Source organism: Microtus ochrogaster, chromosome 8, assembly GCF_000317375.1.
Source record: "Microtus ochrogaster isolate Prairie Vole_2 chromosome 8, MicOch1.0, whole genome shotgun sequence".
Taxonomy (NCBI): Eukaryota; Metazoa; Chordata; class Mammalia; order Rodentia; family Cricetidae; genus Microtus; species Microtus ochrogaster.
The window spans coordinates 14,939,625-14,945,879 of record NC_022015.1 but is presented as its reverse complement, the minus strand read 5'-3'; the positions used below and the strand labels follow the sequence as shown (position 1 = coordinate 14,945,879).

The window sequence follows — 6,255 nt, the reverse complement described above, 5'->3', positions numbered from 1 at the left end:
CTTCAGTAGTTATGTATTCATAGACTAATTTTTTGATACATCAGTTGGTTTTCATTTGAAAAATAAGGTATAGCTACCCTATATCATTCCCAACTTTAAAACAATATAAGATGAAATATATATTATAATATATAGGTTGATCAGTTACCTTGGTCAACTAGTTAGATTCCTAAACTAGTCCTTAAGATCATCCTGTAGCTCTTTACTTCTGTAAATAAACACAATGCAATATTTTAATTCCCCCTTTTTTTCATGTCAGACAGGTAATGTGCCAACATCCCAATAAGGTTTGCAAAGAGTCACATGTCATACAGTGGTGTGAGCACCCAGTGTTGACTTTCATGAACCAAAAAAGCACTTAAGATTTAACATTCTTGCCGGGCGGTGGTGGCGCACGCCTTTAATCCCAACACTTGGGAGGCAGAAGCAGAAGGATCTTTGTGAGTTCGAGGCCTACAAGAGCTAGTTCCAGGACAGGCACCAAAAACTACAGAGAAACCCTGTGTCTAAAATCCAAAAAAAAAAAAAAAAAAAGATTTAACATTCTTGTTATCAGAGATGGTGGGTGCATTATAGGTTTCCTGCACTGTGCTATTTCTTTTATTTATTTTTTGCCTCTGGAAGTGGTTGACAATACTTTTGTCCCTTTTTAGCCCAGAGTTAACTATAATAGCGTGTTTATTCTCCTTCATGGCTCACTGTTCTCTGCCCTCTTTCTTAAGAGCCAGTTGCAGCAAGTTCCCAATCTGACTATTCAAGCAGTCCATACCCAGTCAGAAAGTGCCGTTCCCAGCGCTCATTTCCCACTGACTTGGTGCACAGCCTGTTCCTGAACTCAGCTGCTGGTTTTCCGACCTGGTGGTTTTGCTGGGTGTTTTTGGAGAATCCATTCACTTCTGTAATAAAAATGACCATCTTTTGCCCATGTTGATACAGGGACAGTAGCTCCCTTTCTGTTAGTCTGCTTCTCTTTTAGACATCCCAGAAACTTAGTAACTTTGTGCTTTTCTGACAAGTCCTTGCCCTTTCCATGCTGCTATATAATTCTAATTTATCTGTCTGTCTGTCTGAATATTCAGTCACTTCAATGGGGCTTGAAGGAGGTTTTTTTTTAATAAATGTTGATTGAATTTATTGACATTGACTAATGCAATTGTTTTGGACTAATATTCATACATGCATAGACACACAAGAGATTCAGGGCATATTTATCTAGTATCTTTGAAAATTGTATGAATCATGGCAAAGTATGATATAGTGGTTTTCCTAAGGATGCATATTTCTTAGTTGTTCCATAGAAGTTTTATGTCCTATGACACACATTTATAGCAAGTATGTGGCTAGCTAAGAGTGCAAGGGAAAGCATAGGAGAGCACACCGTCATCCCAGCGTTTGGGATCCCAGGCAAGGAGGAGCAGTACAACTTAGAGGCTGCCCTGGACCGCACAGCCCAGGCCAGCTAGGGGTTCAAAGCAAGACCCTGTATTTGGGGATTGAGGGAGGGCAGATTGCTCATGTTTACTCTCCAATAGCAACCCCATTGCACCAGGAACCACGTATGTAGATGTATGTGTTAATTTTCCTCATTGCTTTAACAAAATACCTGACAAATGTGGCTTAAGAAAGGAGAGGCTTGTTTTGACTTACAGTTTGAGGGTCAGTCTGTCGTGCAGGAAAGGTAGAAGCAAGCAGCATTTTGTATCTGCAAAATGTTTTCAATTTTATTTTATTTTGTATTTGCATCAGAGATAGATGAATTGGTTTGTAGCTCCTCTTCTCTTTATTCAGTCAAGGACCTTTGCCCCTGGAATGGTGTCGCCCACATTTAGGATTAGTCTTCTGACATCAATTAACCCTTTCTAAAACTCCTTATAGTCATGCCCGAGATTTACCTCATAGGTGGTTCTAGACCTTGTCGAGTGGACAGTATTAAGCATCATAGTAGGCTTGTGGAAGAAGTGTGCAAACTCAACATTCAACATTGTAATTAGTTACACTTATTCTAAGAGTTTTGTTTTTAATTGTGTGTGTGTGTGTGTGTGTGTGTGTGTGTGTGTGTGTGTGTATGTGTATCCACACATGAGTGCAGTGTCCACAGAGGCCAGGAGAGGGTGTGGCATCCCCTGAAGCTGGAGTTAAGGCAATTATGAGCTACCAGACAAGTGTGCTGGAAACTAAACCCATGCTCTCATACTCTTAACCACTGAGCTATCTTTCCAGCTCCAAGAAATTTATTTTTAAAATAACTTGTTAGTATACATATAATCTTACTGTATAACAAAGACAAAAGCAAATTTACATTTTGATGAGAAGGACGTACTTATTTTGCATGGAGAATTTCGTCTTGGCTGAACATTTGCTACAGTAAGGCATAGAGTGTCATCGACATTGTTCAGTTGATCAGTATTTTGGTTTGATGATTGTCAGTGCTGAGAATGCTACTTCACATAATACATGGTACAAAATGGCAGATGTAGGTTCTGCATTGCAGGAGTGCTTGGCAGTTCTGTCCTAATCCCAAGCCAAAATTCATTTGATGACTTTTCGTTAATGAAACTGAAGTCAGCAACTCAAACAGTTTTTAAAATCAAACATTTTTTGACATAGTGTACTCCAAAGATAATTTGATAAATGCTGAAGAATAACAGGAAAACACTAAAAGTCTTTGTTTTCCATTATGTTCAGAAATGTCTGTGTGTACAATAAAAACACCACAGTTCACAACATAGAGGAGTCTCAAACCTGAACTGAGGTATCTCAGCCAGTGTTGTTCGCTTTGCATGGAAAGACAACATTTAATGTATTTAGAAACAAGGGTGCAGGACACAGGCCAACATGACTGAAACACCTCAGGGTTGCTGTCTGATTTTTGTTTATTGGGTTTTCAGAAACCTTTTACAATGACCAAAAAATTTAAGGCCCCAAAATTCAGTCCTCTGCATCATACAAAGCTGGTCTGGAGCTTAAGGTCGGAGTCCGCCTGGGCCATCCCTTAGCATGTGTTCATGGGCGACATAACTCAAAGGTCTGCTTGAGGGTTACAAGTGTGCACACATACAAAATTTATGGGGCTAACTCTTGAAGAACTTTGGTTTTGGTTTTGGTTTTGAAACAGGGTTTCCCTGTGTAGCTCTGACTGTCTTAGAACTCACTTTGTAGACCAGGCTGGCCTTGAACTCACAGAGATCCACCTGCCTCTGCCTTCTAAGTTCTAGGGTTAAAGGTGTGTGCCACCATAGCTATAGTCTTTTTAGTAGCTCCAAGCAGCTGTCTTAGAGTTGACTATAAATACTGTGTACTTTTATGTTGTAAGTGTAGATGTCGCCACACTGGAATAGGCACCCCAGCCAATGCAGAGCTTATATGAGAACAGAGCCACCACTTTAGTGAATTAGGAGTTCTTTCTGTTTGGATTATGTACGTGTCTCATATATTCAAAAACTTAAAAACTTATACAAAAAGTAAATTCTAACACCAAATACAAATTAAAATTGGGTAACAGAAATATATACCAAATTGATAGTATGACTATTAAGGAAAAAGTTATCTCATTTAGCTTAAAAAAAAAAACTTTATTACAGGAGGAGAGGCAGGTGATCTCTGTAAATTCAAGGCTAGCCTGGTGTACATAGTGTGTTCCAGGACAGCCAGGGCTACATAGAGAGACCCTGTCTCCAAACAACAACAACAAACACTTATAAGTTCTTCTGTTATTTGTGGGGGGATGGCATGCATGTGGTGACAAGAGCACAGCCTTGGGAGTCCATCCTCTGCTTACACCACATGTGGGTCCTGGGAACCAGACTAGCTTGTTCCGACTTGGCAGCTCTTGCTTTACCTGCTCAGATGACCTGTAGCATTTGGACAGAGAACTTTGGTTGTGTTCCCTTATTGAGATACAGCCTGAGGACAATAAGAATTTCAGAGAAACACTGCCCCCTGTAGGTGCAGTTCTCCTAGAGCCGCTCATGCTCAGAGAAGGAATCTATGGCCTTTCAGGTGAGTCCTGCCCCAGCACCCTGGTCTGTTTAGTACTCCCCTTCCTTTACTGGGAGCATTCGAACCACAGTTTTGAACCTTCTCTAAAGGCATGGTGGCACAAGCCTTTAATCCCAGCACTTGGGAGGCAGAGGCAGAGGCACAGGCAGGTGTAGATTTCTGAGTTCAAGTTCAGTCTCTTCTACAGAGTTCCAAGATAGCCAGGGCTGTATACAGAGAAACCCTGCGCCCCTACCCTCCCACAAAAGAATTCCCTGCAACCATACCCACCTTTTACAACTCTGCCTTCTCAAAGAGCAGTTGATAATCTCTTAAGATTACCTGACAGTTCTGGTCTACATTCTCATTCCTTCTACTTCACCAGCAACTAGTTTCCTGAGTTTTAACTGGTGCCAGGATCGTTTAATTTTAGATCTATCTGATACCAATAACTAAGTGATTTTATGTGCCGGAGCTGCATTCTCATAGACACTGATTTATTGATAGTTTGTGTTTGTGTGAGACAATGTAGAGACGGAGGAAGAGAGTGGTGATGAATGCAGTTGCTGGATCTGTGGCTTTGCATGAGCTTTGGGGAACCTATTTTGAGAAGGTTCACCCGTTAAGGAAGGCAAAAAAAATAGTGATGAAATAAAAGTGTACTAGCCAGTTGTTACTGAGCTCTGTGTCCTGGGGAGCCAGGCCCTGCTGGGTTGCACTGAGGAAACGAATAGGAGGAACAGAACTGCTGACAATTTTGGTTGGATGTTTCTTATTTTATGTGTTAAGTTTCCAAACAATTTTTAAATTACATTATTTTGAAAAATCTTTTCTTTAATGAGCTTAATCAAATGAAATTTCTTTTTTTAAACTACCCCTGAGAAGTCATTGTAATGTGTGGCTCTAAAAAGTAATTTTATGTAATATATCAGAGAAATTGTCATGAAGGTCTAGGCCCAAGGTTTCTGTACAATTTTAAAAGAAAGTAAGATTGGCAACTATATTAATTTGAAAATGTGCTTTTTATCAGAACTAAAACTATAAAGTAATGCTATACTTACTTTATTAAGTACAAAAGCACTAGATTACTTTACAGTTTTCTATCCAAAATAGCTCTTCATGGGAAATGTCCCACCTTGTAAATGTCAGTATTAGTGAAATATCTTTGCTGGGGTTTCTAAGATTTTGTCTTTAGATAAATATTCAAGAAAAATTGAACTGTTCTGCCCAGATATTCCCAAATAATAAACTGTGAACCCGACTGGAAGCAGACCTGGTACATTTCCTAACCAGTCCTTCCTAGCTAACAACTAAGTACGTAACTTGTTATTAGGTCCCTTGTTCAGTTAAATTGAGAGTCAAATGAGCCCATATGAAGCAGTAGTACTATATTGTGGCTCTCAGAAGCACTCAGTATACTGTCCGTGTTGGCAGTATACTGAAAACTATTGTCCCTTTCTCTCTAACTTTGTGAGTGATTTTTAGTGCCCTTTATTTTCTTTATGTGTACATGTGTGTATGTGTATTGTGTGTGTGCAAGTGTGTTTGTGTACCTGTCTATACACATGTGAGGAGACCTGAGGTCGAAGTTGGAAGTCTTTTTAATCACCGTCCACCCTATTCATTGTGGCAGAATTTCAGCTGAACCCGGAGAGCTCCTATACAGCTAGTCTCTTTAGCCGTCTTGATTCTGGGATGCCTGGGTTCTTAGAATCTGAACTCCAGTCCTCACACTTGCACAGAAAGTACTTTCACCACTGAGGCATCTCCCCAGCCTGAGTGGCCTTTATTTCAGTATTAGCATTTTAAGGTAGAATTGAGGACAGAACTAGTTTTTTTTTTTTCTGAACTGAAACATTTGAGATCCCATTTAAGAAGTGAGAAAGAAAACTGCTAAACACCTACTCCATTGTGCAATCCCAAGAAGACTGAATCTCTAATTTGTTTCTTGCCCTAGTCCTTGCCTGCAGCGACTCTGCCTCAGTATGAAAATGTCTCTGTCCTTTGCAGATACTTGACAGGCTAAGCCAACAGATCATCTCCAGGGCCTTTATTATAGCTCGTTAACCATAACCCTGAGTAGAACATCTGAATACAGTTTTCATTATACCTGCACGTTTCTAGATTCACAGTGAGTTGTTATTTTCCTAGGTACTACCATCCAATTCAAGAAATGCATGGTCTCTCACCCAGAAAACAAAAGTATATATAGGTGATAATAGAAATTTTTACTTTCAATTAAACTATCCAGATTTTCTAAAGCGAGAGATAATGCAA

General features: G+C 39.8%; 1 non-coding gene across 1 annotated transcript; it reads right to left on the bottom strand.

Moving 5' to 3' along the window:
* Nucleotides 1-253: 253 nt before the first annotated feature.
* LOC113456576 lies at nucleotides 254-358 on the bottom strand. Its single transcript, XR_003377341.1, has one exon. It is a non-coding gene; the product is annotated as a small nucleolar RNA U13 (small nucleolar RNA).
* Between the last annotated feature and the right edge of the window lie 5,897 nt (nucleotides 359-6,255).